The following is an 18,596-nucleotide window of genomic DNA, read 5'->3' on the forward strand; positions in this document are numbered from 1 at the left end:
GAAACGCTTTTATAGGAACATTTTTGCAAAAGCATCAGAGTACACCCAGAACTGTCTGTAAATTACAAAAGACTTAAAAATGACCACGGTTAAAGATTTGATGAAAGTTCATAATAATGCAATTGACAAGGAAATTTAGTTACTTCTGAGATATACATTTTAAAGTAATAACTAGAATTATGACTTATAACATTTTAATGACTAACAAGTCTTAGAGAAGTCTTTCTTCCCCTTCACTGACAAGGGAAAAAATATCTCCTACATTGTCTGCTCCCTGATAGTAAGGTTTTCTTCTTTCAGGATTATAATGACTAAGGCAAATATTAGACTAAACACAACACTGGGTTCCTTATATGCTACAACACCATCTAATGCTTACCAAGCCCTTTCTGTGTGCTCGGCATGGGCTAAGCGCTTTACATACATTATCTCATTTAATTCTCACAACAATGAGGTAGGTACTGTGAGGTACCTACCGTCATTTTCATTTTGCAGATGAGGAAACTGACATACGGAGAGGTTAATGCCCAAAGTTTTACGGGACTGAGCCGTAAATTGAACCCAGAAAATCTCTGGAGTGCGCAGTCTATTATCTACTGTTAAAATATAAAAATGGGCGATAGAGCAAGATTCACATAAAAAGAGTGTAGGTGAGAGAGGGAGGTTCGTAAAGCAAAAAGCCTCAGGGCCAAGACAGCTGAGATATCAATACAGGATGTAGTGTTATTTTCCACCCGATCCTTCTTTTCTGCTTTATTTCCTACGCTTCCATGTTCCTCTTCTCAAATTTAAGCTATTTCCTTGCTGGTGGTTTCGTCGTTCAGGCCTGACTGGGGCTGATCCCGAAATTCAGGCGCTAAACAACCTGTTGAAAGAAGCGGGGCAAATCCGAGGTAACCACGGTGACGGTGGCTTGGCGAGAACCCCGCGCAGGCGCGTTACATCCCAGGCGCGACCGCCGGCCCCTCCTCTGGGCCTCAGACTCCACCAGCTGGTGGGGAGTCCTGGGCGTGGGGCGTGGGCCGCGGGTAGGGGCGGAGAGGGCCCGGGCTGGGCGCCTGCGCAGACGCCGGGACGCTGGTGTGATCGAGCTCACGTAGCGAGGGTTGCAGACGCCTCCTCCTCAGCGCAGCCGTCGCAGCCTGGAGGTTATAAAAGGGCTAACTGGCTCCCTCTGCTGCCCAGTCGCGCCGCCAGCGGGCTGAGGGAAAGGATTAGGTAGCCGGCCGAGCGCAGGCGACCGGGGACTGAAGAACGCGCAGCCCTCCCGTGCCACTTCCTAGGTGAGACGCTCCTCCGACCTTGGGGACTGAGGCTTAAATCCTTGGGCAGCCGTGGTCCTTCTCGGGTGGCTCTGGTGGTCTGGTCCCTGCCCCCTCTCGTGGTATGGCTCGGGGGCAGGGGGAGGCTCCCCCAGTTTACTACTACTGGCTCAGTACCTTCTCCCCTGGAGACTCGGCCCCTCGCCCTGCGCCCCGCGTCTCCTGGGTGCCCCAGAGGCCCTTCTGCCCTCCTCCGTGCTCCTCTTCCCACCGCCTCCCAGGTTGGCGCCCCCGACTGTTGGGGCTGCGGCAGCATCAGTCTCCGCCCCGGGGACCAGCACTTTCTTGAATATTCCTTACTGAGGAGGAATCACCCTGTTGAGTTTTCCGAGCTCCTCTCCTACCTGGTCCTGCCTAAAAAGCTGAGGAGTACGCGAGGGTTTTCGGCCTCCACAGCAGCAGATGGTTAGCGTGTGGCAATGGAGAGCGGTTTTTAAAGCTTATAGCTGACGGGGAAGCGCTCGGGCATTTTTATCCTGCCGAAGAGTCGTGGGGTCTGGGAAGAGGACCTACCCGCGGAAGTTCAGGCTTTACTCATCTGTTGCGCGCAGCGGTGCTGCCGGAGCAGCTGGAGGTAGCCCCGGGCGGCGAGTTTCGGGCGGCTGGGTTGAGGAAGTCGGCTGTCAGATCCTCCAGTCAACTGGGAAGCTAGTCTTCTTCCTTCCTTCTTGTGCCACATAAATTTTTTAAAGGCATATGAGCTTCTCCCCTCCCCCTCTCTTTCTCTCCGCCAAGTTTGCTGCTTTTAAAAGTCCACATCAGTAAATGGAATTCTTTGGCTGTGTGAGAACTTTGAATTACGTGGATGGACCCCAGCTGTATGTTTTAAGGGGGAGGAAGAATGGTTCCATAAGTATGGGACCATTTCTCCTAAATAATCGATTGTATTAAATACAGTCAGTTTTTAGACACTAACAATTTAGGCGTTCTGGGTAGAGCGGTGAAGACTTGGAATTTTGCACTGTTTGCTTTAAGAAAGGGATGAAGAAGAAACTAGATCTCCTTTTAGGAATTGATCGAAAAGGCCAAAGCGGCTTGCCAATTTCGACTTAACTGTTTCTGGTTTCTCTGAGAGCTATGGACTTTCCCTTGGAATGCACTCTGAAGGGATGAAATAGCCACTACTGAGTGGGGGAAGGGAAAAGACGTGGCAGCAGTGTTCTTTCATCAACTTTTGCCTTTTTTTTTTTTTTTTATAGGTTCGGGGAAGAAACGTATTTCCCTTTTTAGATTTAGATGTAGCTTATGAATGAGGCTAGTCTTTTCCTAATCTGATGAAATATTCAGTCCTCATAGCAGGAACACTGGAATTTAATTTATAAAACATTTAGAAGGGATTTTTCTGATCAAGTATCTATGGAAAAAATGGATACGTTAAGGAGGAAATATTTAAGAAGCTGAAAGTGAACAACCGTGAATAAGATTTTTTGCCTTGATTTAAAATTTAGACATTCAGCGATTTTTCTTTAACTTTGACTTTTAGCCTGTGAATATGATTTCTAAATCTTAACGATGAACTTCAAATTTTACCTTTTCTTTCTGTGGGAAGCATAGGTTTCATCATTTACCTTTGAAAGTCATGTCAGTTTTGGTTTTGGTACATTATGCTTTAAGTCCTGCCAATATTTTAGATGGCCGATGGCAAATGACTCTTTTATTTTTTAATCTATTTTATTTTATTTATTTTTGGCTGCCTTGGGTCTTCGTTGCTGTGCGCGGGCTTTTCTCTAGTTGCGGCGAGTGGGGGCTGCTCTTCGTTGCGGTGCGTGGGCTTCTCATTGCGGTGGCTTCACTTGCTGTGGAGCACGGGCTCTAGGCGCGCGGGTTTCTTTAGTTGTGGCTCACGGGCTTTGTTGCTCCGCGGCATGTGGGATCTTCCCAGACCAGGGCTCAAACCCGTTTCTCCTGCAGTGGCAGGCAGATTCTTAACCACTGGGCCACCAGGGAAGCCCACAAATGATTCTTATAGATTTAACATAGTTACTAGGAAAAGTTACTAGGAAAAGGACTACTCTGTGTCTTTAGGTGAATAATGCTTTGATATCTTAAAATGAGTTTTATTTTGAAGTACTGAAAATCAAGGATTTTGGTAAACGGATAATTTTATTGGCCATTTTGTATTTTGGTAACTAAAGTAGTAACAAAAGAAGATGAAAAAATGTGATACAACTTTAATTTATTGCAGAAAAATTTAGACAGTGTAAAAGACTATTGAAAAAAGAAAGCTTTGTATTACCAGGGTAGTCCAGGTTGTTGCAGGGGAATCTTGGCTTTTTGGTAAGGAGATGTTAACCTTTTCTAATAGTGCAGAGTGGGTTGTATACTGACAAGCAGTATCTTTCATAGGGCAAATATGTTCAAGCTCCTGCTTTTATTCCAGGGATGCAACCATGAAGCTTGTGAGCCTTCACTTCTGTGGAAGGAATGCCTTATTTTACTTAGCAGTTATTAACTGGGAGGGATGTAATTACATCTCTTAGATTTGAAAAGTGTCCCTATGAGATACATAGTAGTAGTTCTCAACCTATTTTGAGGACATGAAATCCATTGAGAATCTGATAGAAGGTGTGGACCCTGGGTCTGAAAATACAAGTATACACATCTGTGTGGAATTTTAATTACCATTTTTCAGATACTCTCTCCCTCCACAAGTGCATCTATAAACTGCAAAACCCTAACCCTACAAGAATCAAAAAGTAAAAGGTATGGAGTAAGGACATCTAGGTATCTTGAGGCAGGGTTTCTTGAATATTTTTGAAAATTGAGCTGGGCTTGTAAGTCTGACTGGACTTGACTATATAGATGACCTTAATAAACTTGCTAAAAGGGTTTTAACAAAAGTAAGTTGGTTGGAGAATTATTGAATTGCTAAATTGCCTAGGCAATGGTACATCATACTGGCCTCACCCCAACCCCTTATATGTTGTAACATATCTTTGGCTGTACTCTGAAAGTGGAAAATACTTTAAGGTAAAGAAAAAGTAAATTGAACAGGCCCTTGGCATTACACTTTATTGCTCTTCTGACAGTGAGATCTTGAATCTTATAATTACATAATGGGTGTGTGTGTGTGTGTGTGTGTGTGTGTGTGTATAAAATGAATGTGTAAGAGACAAGCCAAATAAAGTGTGTATGTGTATTTGTGAAAGCTTCATTAGTTAAAGTTTCATTTGTGTTTCTACTCAGTGAAATTTATTTGTATAAATTAAAGGTATCCTCTCATTAATTTTCTTCTAGCCAAATATTGTGCCTCAATAAAAACTAATGACGCTCAAAGGACTTCATTAAGGTTACTCCAGCAGTTTTGAACTTGATATAATGAAAAACATTTCACCTCAGTACCTCGCACTGTTGCCCTTATAATTTCTCAAGCTTTTCAACCATGAACTGTTTTCTGAAAAATTTTAAGAATTTCTGTTACAAAGGGAAATTTGTGTACAAAGTATGTTTAGTTTTAGAGAATGAGAGAAAAAGGTGTTTTCCTTGATTCAATATTGTGATCATTAAGTATTAGCATCTGTTACTATGTTCTGAACATTGCGCTGGAAGAATCATGATAACATGTTTGAATTAACATACAGAATAGAGGACAGCTACATAGATTTATATGCTTAATTGTTTTATTTGAGAGTGTTTAGTAAATATTGATTAACTGGTTTTAAGTAGGCTCAAGACTTCTCTTACACTCTAATCTTATATTAACTGGATTTTCAGGTCTGATTCTTTCAAACAATGATCAATAAATAATTATTTTAGTGCTTCTTAAACCTAGTTGTTGAATTTAGGTCCTCAAAGCATTACTTGCTGTATACATATGGCCTTTGTTCTTGCCCTCTTGTTCCAACAACCTCCCCCCTTTTTTTAAACACAGACAAGATTTCATTCATATTCAAAAGTTGCTTGAAGACGTTCTCAAATTTGCATACTCTCAAATTTACCAGTCTTTAAACCTCAAAGGTATTTTGAGAATAGATCTCAATTTACTGTTTGAATAAAAAAATCTTAAATAATGATATTTGTGAACAGTAATCATAGCTACCAAGTGATAATGTTTTATAGGTAAATAAAGACACTAACATATGACATAATAAGGGTGATTACTAATAAAGTAATTGGTATACTGTAACAACTTTATCGAGGTATAATTGATATACAGTAAACTGCACACATTTACAGTGTGCACTTGGTAAGTTTTGACAAAAGTATATACCCATGAGATTGTCAACACTGTCAAGATAAGGAACATTTTCAACACCTTCAAGAGTTTCCTCATGACTCTTTGTAATCCCTCCCTCCTGCTCCTTCCTGCCCTTTCCTCATCCCCAGGTAACCATTGATCTTTTTATGACACTTAAGATTTGTTTGTATTTTTGAGAGTTTTCTGTAAATGGACTCATATAGTATGTACTTTCTGCAGGGGGGAGGAGGGTGTCCGGCTTCTTAAACTCAGCATAATTATTTTGGAATTCATCCACGTTGTTATGTGTTTGTTCCTTTTTATTGTTGAGTAGTAGTATATTGTATGGATATACCAAAAAACTTTTTTTTTTCCCATGTACTAATTGATGGACATTTGGGTTGTTTCCAGCTTTTAATTATCATAAACAAAGTTGTGATGAGCATTCGCAATTCACATATAAGTCTTCGGAGGAATATATACTTTCTTTTCTCTTGCATAAATATCTAGTAATGGAATAGTAACATATGTTATAGGGAAATATTTCTTCCCAGATTGTGGCTTGTCTTCATTGTTTTAACAGTGTGTTTCAAAGAGCAGGAACTGTCTCTAATCATGGACAGAATGTCTATGCAGAAAATCGGAAAGATTGTTCAGAAAGCTCCAGCCCTAATAAGTGAATTCTGCAAGGTTGAAGGACAGAAGGTCAATATATAACAATCAGTTGTATTTCTCTATAGTAACAATGAACAATTAGAAATTAAAATTTAAAAGTACTATCTCAATAGCACCAAAACCTATGAAATATTTAGTATTAGCTTTACAAGACATGTGCAAGATTTGTATAATGAAAATTATAAGACACTGGTGGAAGAAACCAAAGAAGACCTAAATAAATGGAGAGATATTCCATATTCATGGATTGGAATACAATATTGTTAAGACAACCATTCGTCCAAGCTGGTCTATAGATTCAATGCAATTCCAGTCCAAATCCCAGCAGGGTTTATTACAGAAAGTAACAAGCTGATTCTAAAATTGATATGGAAAAACAAAGGAACTAGAAAAAGGTAAAATAATGTTGAAAAAGAACAAAAAAGTTGGGAAACTCCTGATTTCAACTTAATTACTGCAGTACTCAAGGGTAAAGATAGAGAAAAGATAGATCAATGGAACAAAACAGAGAATTCAGACACACAAAATGGTCAGTTCGTTTTTGACAAGGGTATTAAAGCAATTCAATAGAGAAAGGATAATCTGGAATAGTTAGACGTTCATATGCAAAAACTGTCTTGCCCAGAAATTTATATAAATCTTGGGACAGATGACACAAAGACATCAGTGGATATGAAATATGAAATAAAGTTTACTCACACAGTCAACTGAAAAAGGATTCCTCACAGAGAGGTCTTAGGTTTAGTCCAGAATGAAGCAAAAGTGAAGAAGGGCGGTTGGGTTTAATTTTTATTGTGGCCAGAAGGAGTGTGATAGTTCCCATGTGTGGGATTTACATGGTTTTAGCTTCCCACTGACGCCCAAGGAGGCAATGGCTGGGCTTTCTTACTGACTTATCCAGATGTGGGGCAAAAGGGAGAGGGAAGTGTGGGGCTTTAAGGCAATGAGCACTCAAATGTCAAAATAGAATATTTTTCTTTATTATAGCCTCTGCAAAAATTCCTCACCATCTGTGCAAAAACTAGTTCAAAGTCGTTCGTAGACCTCGAGATCTGACCTAAAGCTAGAAAATAACTTGAAGAAAATATAAGACAAAATCTTTTTGACCTTGGATCAGGCAAAGATTTTTTTTTTAATCACCAAAAAATTAGATACCAAAAGCATGATCCATAAATGAATAAATTGATAAATTTGACTTCATCAAAATTAAGAACTCCTGCTGTTTGAAACCGTGTTATGAGAGTAAAAAGACAAGTCACAGACTGGGAGTTAATATTCCCTTATCACATATCTGACAAAAGACTTGTATCCAGAATATATAAAGAACTCACAAAATTCAGTAGTAAGTGAACAACCTAATAAAAATTTGACAGAAGATTTAAGTAGAAACTTTACCAAAAAGACCTATGGACAGCAAATAAATATACCAAAAGATATTAAACATCATTAGTAATTGCAGAATTGCAAATTAAAACCACACTGAGATACCAGTATACACTTAAGTGAGAAAATTAATTAAGACATTAAGAAGAATGAAGGAAAAAAGGAAAAATAACAACAATACCAAATGCTGATAAGAATGTGGAGCAGTTGGAGCTTTCATCCATTGCTGATGGCAGTGCAAATGGTATAGTGACTTTAACATTTGGCAGTTCTTTATAAAGGTAAACATATGCTTACCATACAACCCAGCATCCCTACTCCTGGATTTACCTAGTGAAATGAGAATTTGTTGATTTCTTTTTTTAAAACAGCTTTATTGAGGTGCAATTCACATACCATACAATTTACCTCTTAAAGTGCTTTTAATACATGCACAGAGTTGGTGTAAACGTCATAACAATCAATTTTAGTACTTTTTTTTTATCACTCCAAAAAGAAACGTCAGAACCATTAGCAATCACTCTCCTCCCCCTCCCCCAGCCCTAGGCAACCACTAATGTACTTTTTATGTCTGTAGATTTTTTCACTTAACGTAATGTTTTCGAGGTTCATTTGCGTTATAGCATGTATCAGTACTTCATTTCTTTTTATGACCAAATAACATTCCATTGTATGAATATATCATATTTTATTCATCATTTGATGCACATTTGGGTTGCTTCCACCTTTTTGGCTATTATTAATGCTGCTGCTATGAACATTCATATACAAATATTTCTGTGGATATGTGCTTTCATTTGTTTTGGGTATAGACTTAGGAGTGGAATTGTTGGGTCATATGGTAACTCTATGTTTTCAGGAACTGAAAAACTGTTTTCCGAAGTAGCTACACCATTTTACATTCCCATCAGCAGTGTATGAGTGTTCCAGTTTCTTCACATCCTTGTCAACACTTATTTTCTTTTTTACTATACCTATACTAGGGGCTGTGAAGTGATATCTCATTGTGGTATTTAATTTGCATTTCCATAATGACTAATGATGTTGAGTGTTTTTTCATGTACTTATTGGCCATTTGTATCTTCTTTGGAGAAATGTCTCTTCAAATCCTTTTCCCATTAAAAAAATGGAGTATTTTAAATTATTTTTACTGTTGGGTTCTAAGAGTTCTGTATATATTCTGGGTATTAAACTTTTGTTAGAGATATGATTTATAATTTTTTTCCCATTCTGTGGCTTGTATTTTCACTTTCCTGAAGAACAAAAGTTTTAAATTTTGATGAAGTCCAATTTAATTTTTTCCTTGGCTTCTTGTGCTTTAGGTGTTATATCTAAGAAATTGTTGTCTAGATGTTATGTCTAATTGCCTAATCAGGGTTATGAAGATTTACACCTCTTTTTTTCTAAGAGGTTTATAGTTTTAAATTTCAAAATAATCTTTGCTATATTTTGAGTTAATTTTAGGGTCAATTTAAAGTTTTCTTAAGTTTATTCCCAGGTAATTAACATATTTGTTGCTGTTGCAAATGAGATAATTTTTCTGTTGCTTCCTGTGATTGGTTCTTGTTTGTATGAGCAGGTCCTTTTCTAAAGGGAATGCTCTTTCTTTCTAAATGATAATTATTTAAGTAGTATAGCTTGCTTTAAAACTTCAGTCTTTAATGAAGTTTCATTGAAAGCTATGCTTTTGGAATAGTTTGCTTCACCACATATTCCTTACTTAAGCTTAAAAAATCTAAAATGTATATTGTACAAGATTTTATTTTCCACTTGTATCCTAAGGGTGGTGAAGACACTACAGTTGCCTTCTCAGGACTTCCTCTGAAAATCAAAAATAGATGCAATTTGTTTTGGAGCAAAAGGGATTGATGGTGGTATTATGCCAACTAGTAGAGGTGTGGTTGATCGTTTGGATTTTGCTATCTCTGTCTATGATTTGAATTTGTCTCTTCACTTCACTGCTACTTTGACTTCGTTTTTTAGCTCACTTATTTATTTGTAGAAATACAAATTTTCTATTAAAAATGTTTATTAAAATGCAGAAGTTGAGCAAAGAGAATTGACTGTGATCCCAGCTCTCAGACAGTTGTTAACATTTTTTGAGTTCTTTTAATTGCTATATAAAGTTTTAAACTTTTAACATATATATCCAAGTATATTCTTTAAACTTAGAAATTAGGCTTTAAACTTTCCCATATTTATGTTTAGCACTCTCCAAATTAGAAAACAAACCTAGTTTTAAGAGTTTAAGTCTCTATCCGTGGTGGCACAGTGGTTAAGAATCCGCCTGCCAATGTAGGGGACACGGGTTCGAGCCCTGGTCTGGGAAGATCCCACATGCTGTGGAGCAACTAAGCCCATGTGCCATAACTACTTAGCCTGCACTCTAGAGCCTGCAAGCCAGAACTACTGAGCCCACGTGCCACAACTACAGAAGCCCGTGCGCCTAGAGCACGTGCTCTGCAACAAGAGAAGCCACCGCAATGAGAAGCCCACGCACTGCAACGCAGAGTAGCCCCCATGTGCGGTGACTAGAGAAAGCCCGCGTGCAGTGACGAAGACCCAGTGCAGCCAAAAATAATAAATACATTGGAAAAAAAAACAGTTTAAGTCTCTAAAGAATAGCTGCTTTTTATATTACTGCTGTTTTTTAATATTCTAACCAATATTTATTGATATTCATGTTATGAAATACATAATTTCATTAATATAACCAGTTTATACAACCAAGAGAAAATACTGCAGATTATTCAAATGAGAAATGTATAGACTGTTAATATTTGGAAATACCAGCATTTATAAGCAACAAGGAAAACATGTATAATTTAATGTTTACTTCTTTTCCTTCTTCCCTTCCACTGCCTCTGTCCACTTTCTTCTCCCACTCAAATTCCTAAATTATAAAGACTGTGCATTTGTTTGCTAGTAGATTGGGCTGCTTGGTCCTTCTCACTGCCTTAGCCCAGGGTTGAGGTTGCCTGGGCTTCCCACAACTCTCCAAGTCTTTTCTTTTTCCACGTCCCTTGAGACACCCTTGGCAACATATCCAGTTATTCTTGAGCTCTTGCCCCACATTCAAAAGTAACATGTCTTAAGTGTCTTCGATGTGTCAGGCATCATCCAAGGTACTTTCATCTGAAGTACTGCTTTTTTTTTTTGGCCGCGCTGCGCAGCATGCGGGATCTTAGTTCCCTGACCAGGGATCAAACCTGTGCCCCCTGCAGTGGAAGCACAGAGTCTTAACCACTGGATCACCAGGAAGTCCCTGCTGATTTTGTATTACTGGCTGGTGGTCAAGTTTGGCTTCATATTTGATACCTTACCTTTTTGCTTATTCTGCTTCCAGTTAAAGGGGCCACAAATAAAAGTGGACATTATTGATGAATTTTACTAAATTGCGGGACTCTTAGTATCACTTATGGTAAATTTCTTTTCTACCCTGGGAACAAGAATCCTGAACTTTTATCCTGTATTGGGAAATGTATGCATTACTAACTAAAGTGTTTGAAATAGTTGAGAGGTATACTATACAGTTTAAAATACACAGTTTAAAAGTCAGTGAAGAAGGGCACCATTTTAATTATAAATAAGATTCATTTCTTTCTCAAATCTTCCCCTCAGCCTACATTTATTTTTAAAATGTTTCTCGTTTAGGGAAACTTGACTTTCCTAGTTGAAACAGAAACTTTAAACATTGAGTTTAACTTCAGTTGTGAATCCAACTTAAATCTTTTTTTAAAAATTGATTAAAATCATATTTATTCTTAAACTTTGTATCTCAGATATAGAAGTAGCATGTATTGGACCTCCAAAGTTAAGAAAAACATTTAAAAGATAATTGAAAAATATCACTTTCTGGTGCTAGGGAATAGAGAGGGGTAAATATATGAGAATTATTTACCTTGTTATTTAGTTTGCCTCTAAAAATATTAACAACAGGGTTTATGAGAGAAACTGTATTAATTAGGACTCTAGCTTGAACAGAAATCCAACTCATATTAGCCCATAATGGAATATATTTTAAGTATTGTGGGGATAGGGAGTTGTCTTAACAACCGAGGTCAGGAGTGTGATTAAACTTCAAGAATAACTGGAGAATGTTTTTTTCTGTCTCTTGTCTGTCTGCTCTGCGTTATTTGCTTCATTTTAAAACCTTTCCAGATAAGCTTCATTCATTGGTCCCTAACTTCTCCTGAGCTTTATTTATAAAATAGTTGAGGCATTCAAAGAGTGCCTGCCACTTCTTTCTCAGTTTCATTTTTAAATTTTCCAGCAAAGAACTTTGAATGGCTACTCAGTCAGGGAGAAGTATCATGCTATATAACATGACTGGTAAAACTATGGGGATGAATTAAAGATAGACTGGGGGAGTAAAAAAAGGTAGAAGGGGAGAGTTTCCAGAAGAAAGAGTAGGGGTGGTTGAGGTGCCATATAGGGAAAAACGGGTATGTGTTTTTGAATACATCTTATCTTCAGATTACTTCTGACAGGGAAGACTTCGAACTTTGGAAGAATCTCCAAAAGAAAACCTGTGTAGCACTTTCTGTTAAGGGCAATATCTTGATTTAGAGGTTCTTTTCAACTAAATCCTGAACTGTTTTTCCATTGGAATGATGCCAAAGACTGGGTTCACTGCTCAGTTACAGAAAGTTGTGGCAAAGAGGCTAGTATGATTTCTGAGGTATTTGTTGTTGTTGTTGTTGTTTTTAATAACAACTCTTTTTTAAAAATTTTATTTATTTTTGGCTGTGTTGGGTCTTCATTGCTGCACACTGGCTTTCTCTAGTTGCGGCGAGCGGGGGGCTACTCTTCATTGCAATGCACAGCTTCTTACTGTGGTGGCTTCTCTTTTTGTGGAGCATGGGCTCTAGGCGCACGGGCTTCAGTAGTTGCAGCACACAGGCTCAGTAGTGGCTCGCGGGCTCTAGAGCACAGGGTCAGTAGTTGTGGTGCATGGGCTTAGTTGCTCCGTGACATGTAGGATCTTCCTGGACCAGGGATCGAACCCGTGTCCCCTGCATTGGCAGGCGGATTCCCAACCACTGCGCCACCAGGGAGGCCCTGATTTCTGAGTTTTTGATCAAAAGGTTGCTCATACCATTAAAGCACTCGTCCATCGTATTTTAAGTGTGTACTAGAGATGCATCTCACTCTCTTTGGGAGCAGAAGTATGACTAGAATTCATAGAGTTAAAACAAATGGCAATTTACAGAGGGATAATAGGGAAGAACAGAAACATAACTAGTTCTATTAGTAATCACTCTTAGTTGTCTTGGAAAATCCATCCTGCTTATATGGTAGAGACATGCTGTCTTAATGTATATACTACATTTCAGTGGCCTGAATTAGAAGCCTGAATGTGTGTTGGTCTTTTGTGTTGACCAAAAACTGTCAGAAAGATTAAAGTCTAACACAGACGTCAGGAAAACCAACAGTTGAATATGGAATTTGTATGAGGAAAAATAAACTTAAAGCTGGAGCCCTCTAAAAGAAAGTTTGGAACAGTTGTGGAAGGTGTGGAGAGACTGACCATTAGAAGGAGCCCTGTGGAAAATTTTTTGTGTCAGAGAAAGTTTAGATTAGAATAACAAGCATTTTTTAGTCCACCTTATTAATTTTTGAGTGATTTGTCTGGGAAAGACAAACTTTTTTTTTTTTTTGCGATATGCGGGCCTCTCACTGTTGTGGCCTCTCCTGTTGCGGAGCACAGGCTCTGGACGCGCAGGCTCACTGGCCATGGCTCACGGGCCTAGCCGCTCTGCGGCATGTGGGGTCTTCCCGGACTGGGGCATGAACCCGTGTCCCCTGCATTGGCAGGTGGACTCTCAACTACTGCGCCACCAGGGAAGCCCAAGACAAACTTTTAAATGTTGCAACTTTTTTCTTGGAAGGAAAATGTTAGACCAAAATTTGGCTAATAGAATTATTTGCCAGATGCTCTGTTCTAGTAATCCACTGAATAACTTGAACATACAATTCAGTGAATCCTGATAACTCAAAGTCGTAAACATTTAGAATGTAGCAGAACTGTTTTAAAATCTGTTCCCAGGTTTGATTGATCTGTGAGTATGTGGGACTGGACTTTCCTGGAAGAGAAGGACTGTAGGAAAGTTTTAGATAAATAGTACACTTTGCAATTTATTTTTGTCCAGGTCTACCTGAGAATATGTTTCCCAGGTTGTTGTTGTTGTTTCCTTACAGTTTTAAAAATATTACATTCATGTATATCAAACATTACATGTAATATACATGTGTTATAAAAATTAGATAAAAAACACTCATGAACCTACCATCTAACCAAGAACCAAAATATTATCAGTAATTTATCCATACTGTTTTAGCACTAAATTTTTTATCAGTATAAATTTGTCTTTGTATCTTTGACTCTTCTTTGGCTTTGTTTTCTTTCCCCTTTCCTCCCCTCCCTCCCTTCCTTTCATCAGGTCCTCTCAGGGATCTGAGATTTACCTTTCTTTTAAAGGAGATTGCATCCTCTTTAACCCATTTAAATTCTATTTCAAGCTTGTTTGAGGGTTTAGAAAGAAAGTGTCTTACTTTTTTTTAAATTAATTTTTATTGGAATATAGTTGCTTTACAGTGTTGTGTTAGCTTCTACTGCACAGTATATCTCACTATTTTTAATAAAACCCTAATGTCTTTTGGGATGCTTTACTCTTAGTTGCATATAATGATTTGCTTTGCAAGCTGGTAACTGAATGAAGGTGGTAATAAATGGAAGTGAGACATCATAAGTAGAGAAACCATTATGTTTTAAAAACCTGTGATTGATAAAGATATGCTTGCCTATTAACATGTCACTTAAGGTTTCTGAAAGAATGTGGATTAGACATAGTATTAAAACAGATCAGGGCTTCCCTGGTGGCGCAGTGGTTGAGAGTCCGCCTGCCGATGCAGGGGACATGGGTTCGTGCCCTGGTCCAGGAAGATCCCACATGCCGCGAAGCGGCTGCGCCCGTGAGCCATGGCCACTGGGCCTGTGCGTCCAGAGCCTGTGCTCCGCAACGGGAGAGGCCACAACAGTGAGAGGCCCGCGTACTGCAAAAAAAAAAAAAAAAAAAAAAAGCAGATTAGAGGAAGCTTTCCCTAGATTAATTAGAAACTCAATGACATGTTCCAAAAAATAATTTGAAGTAAAATATATTTTAAAGGCAGAGAGCGCCTTTTGTGTGGTTTCAAGGGATGGTTGTATCCTGTGGTTCTCAAAGTGTGGTTCCCAGAGCAGTAGCAGCAGCAGCGTCACCTGAGAACTTGCATAAATGATCTAGGTACCTCAACCTTCAGGTGATCTGATACAGCTAAAGTTTAGAACCACTGCTATGTAGGCTACCTTCATTTTTATTAACCAGCTTACGTTGCCATGGTAATTTGGAGTAATGCTGTGAGGGTCTGAACTTTCTATTGTAAGTGACAGAAATCCAACATGAACTAGTTTCAGAAAAAGGGAATTTACAGGCTCCCTTAGCTGAGTTGGAAGATTCTTGGGATAGCTCACAGATTCAAAGCAGTAATTGTAAGAATCAGGACTGTGGAGCTTGTAAAGCTGTTTGTCTCTGTATAACTTTGTCCTGTTTATAGATTAGGTTACTATCTATCTTTGTCAAGTGGGAAAGATGGTCACAGGCAGCTCCAGATTCACATCCTCTGAACTTAGCAATTCAGAAAGAGCTGCTTTTTACCATTTCACAAGCCCACTCCTCAACTGTTATGTTGATAGGAATGAGAGTCAATGACTGCCTTAGCCTGGGTCATATGTCTATTTCTGGGAGGAAGGAGAATAGAAAAGTATGCTACTCTGACAATGTACAGTAGCTCACTACTTGATATCTGGGTTGCTTTCAAATAAGCTTAACAATCTTTGAAGCAGAGAAATTTAGAGGTTTATAGAGTTAGAAAGTGGGACATGCTCAAACATGTTAGCCACTTTATTGTGTTAGAGTGTAGTTAAGCACTTCATTAAAGGCTTATAGTGCCATAATATGGAAGTTGATGTTTTAGGTTTATTATTTTGTATAGAGTTAATTTTTGTCATTATAAAAGTAAATATAATTAGAGAAATGCAAATCCAAACTACAGTGAGGTACCACCTCACACCGGTCAGAATGGCCATCATTAAAATGTCTACAGGGCTTCCCTGGTGGTGCAGTGGTTAAGAATCCGCCTGCTAATGCAGGGGACATGGGTTCGAGCCCTGATCTGGGAAGATCCCACATGTTGCGGAGCAACTAAGCCCATGCGCCACAACTACTGAGCCTGCGCTCTAAAGCCTGTGAGCCACAACTACTGAGCCCACGTGCCACAACTAGTGAAGCCCACGTACCTAGAGCCTGTGCTCTGCAACAAGAGAAGCCACCACGTTGAGAAGCCTGTGCACCGCAACAAAGAGTAGCCCCTACTTGCCACAACTAGAAAAAGCCTGCATGCAGCAACAAAGACCCAGTGCAGCGAAAAATAAATAAAAAACAAATACATTTTTTTAAAAAAAGGTCTACAAATAACAGATGCTGGAGAGGGTGTGGAGAAAAGGGAACCCTCCTACACTGTTGGTGGGAATGTAAGTTGGTGCAGCCACTATGCAGAACAGTGTGGAGGTTCCTCAGAAAACCAAAAATATTGTAGAATTACCATATGATCCAGCAGTCCCACTCCTGGGCATATACCTGGACAAAACTATAATTAAAAAAGATACATGCACCCCTGTGTTCATAGCAGCACTGTTCACAATAGCTAAGACATGGAAACAACCTAAATGTCCATTAACAGATGAATGGATAAAGAAGATTGATACATATATACAATGGAATACTACTCAGCCATAAAAAAGAAAGAAATAGGATTTCCCTGGTGGCTCAGTGGTTAAGAATCTGCCTGCCAATTCAGGGGATGTGGGTTAGAGCCCTGGTCCGGGAAGATCCCACATGCCGTGGAGCAACTAAGCCCGTGCGCCACAACTACTGAGCCTGCGCTTTAGAGCCCATGAGCCACAACTACTGAGCCCACATGCCTAGAGCCCATGCTCTGCAACAAGAGAAGCCACCGCAATGAGAAGCCCATGCACTGTGACAAAGAATAGCCCCCACTCGCCGCAACTAGAGAAAACCCGCACACAGCAACAAAGACCCAGTGCAGCCAAAAAGAAAGGAAGGGAGGGAGGGAGGAAGGAAGGAATTTCTGCTTAAAGAAAAAAAAACAACAACGAAATAATGCCATTGCAGCAACATGGATGCAACTAGGAATTATCATACTAAGTGAAGTGAAGTCAAAAAGAGAAAGACAAATACCATATGATGTCACTCATATGTGGAATCTATAATATGACACAAATGAGCCTATCTACAAAACAGAACACAGACATAGAGAGCAGACTTGTGGTTGCCAAGGGGTAGGGGGCTGGGGGAGGGAAGGACTGGGAGTTTGGGATTAGCAGATGTAAACTATTATATATAGGATGGATAAACAACAAAGTCCTACTGTATAGCATAGGGAACTATATTCAATATTCTGTAATATACCATAATGGAAAAGAATATTAAAAAAGAGTCTACATACAAGTGAGTAACTTTGCTGTACAGAAGAGATTGGCACAACATTGTAAATCAACTATATTTCAATAAAAAAATAACCTATTACATGATGAGAAAAAAAAACATTGAGTATAAAAGTAAATATACCCTATGACATCTGGAAAATGCAGAGAAATAGGAAAAAATCACCTAATGTTCTGCTCTCCAGAGACAACTACATTTTGGTGAATTTCCTCTGCATGTTTTCTTGCATAGTTATGATCACATTATAATGTTAATTTTTTTTGAATTTTATTTTTTTATACATCAAGTTCTTATTAGTCATCCATTTTATACACATCAGTATATACATGTCAATCCCAGTCTCCCAATTTATCACACCACCACCACCACCCCTACCACTTTCCCCCCTTGGTGTCCATACATTTGTTCTCTACATCTGTGTCTCAGTTTCTGCCCTGCAAACCGGTTCATCTGTACCATTTTTCTAGGTTCCACATATATGCGTTAATATGCGATATTTGTTTTTCTCTGTCTGACTCACTTCACTCTGTATGACAGTCTCTATATGTATCCACGTCTCTACAAATGACCCAATTTCGTTCCTTTTTATGGCTGAGTAATATTCCATTGTATATATATACCACATCTTCTTTATCAATTCGTCTGTCTGTGGGCATTTAGGTTGCTTCCATGACCTGGCTGTTGTAAATAGTGCTACAGTGAACATTGAGGTGCATGTGTCTTTTTGAATTACGGTTTTCTCTGGGTATATGCCCAGTAGTGGGATTGCTGGGTCATATGGTAATTCTATTTTTAGTTTTTTAAGAACCTCCATACTGTTCTCCATAGTGGCTGTATCAATTTATATTCCCACCAGCAGTGCAAGAGGGTTCCCTTTTCTCCACACCCTCTCCAGCATTTGTTGTTTGTAGATTTTCTGATGATGCCCATTCTAACTGGTGTGAGGTGATACCTCATTGTAGTTTTGATTTGCATTTCTCTAATAATTAGTGATGTTGAGCAGCTTTTCACGTGCTTCTCGGCCATCTGTATGTCCTCTATGGAGAAATGTCTATTTAGGTCTTCTGCCCATTTTTTGATTGGGTTGTTTGTTTTTTTAATATTGAGCTGCATGAGCTGTTTATATATTTTGGAGATTAATCCTTTGTCCGTTGATTCGTTTGCAAATATTTTTTCCCATTCTGAGGGTCATCTTTTCGTCTTGTTTGTAGTTTCCTTTGCTTTGCAAAGGCTTTTAAGTTTCATTAGGTCCCATTTGTTTATTTTTGTTTTTATTTCCATTACTCTAGGAGGTGGATCAGAAAAGATCTTGCTGTCGTTTATGTCAAAGAGTGTTCTTCCTACGTTTTCCTCTAAGAGTTTTATGGTGTCCAGTCTTACATTTAGGTCTCTAATGCATTTTGAGTTTATTATTGTGTATGGTGTTCGGGAGTGTTCTAATTTCATTCTTTTACATGTAGCTGTCCAGTTTTC

General features: G+C 38.9%; 1 protein-coding gene across 2 annotated transcripts in view; it reads left to right on the top strand.

The window, feature by feature from the left end:
* The first annotated feature begins 1,188 nt into the window (after window positions 1–1,188).
* The window catches only part of P4HA1 (prolyl 4-hydroxylase subunit alpha 1), a 92,132-nt gene continuing 74,724 nt past the window's right edge, over window positions 1,189–18,596 (top strand). For both annotated transcript variants that reach the window (XM_082855090.1, XM_082855089.1), the window contains exon 1: window positions 1,189–1,283. The gene's annotated coding sequence lies outside the window, so the exon portion shown is untranslated. The remainder of the gene's footprint in view (window positions 1,284–18,596) is intronic.

This window comes from Leucopleurus acutus (assembly GCF_964270905.1).
Source record: "Leucopleurus acutus genome assembly, chromosome: 14".
Classification (NCBI taxonomy): domain Eukaryota; kingdom Metazoa; phylum Chordata; class Mammalia; order Artiodactyla; family Delphinidae; genus Leucopleurus; species Leucopleurus acutus.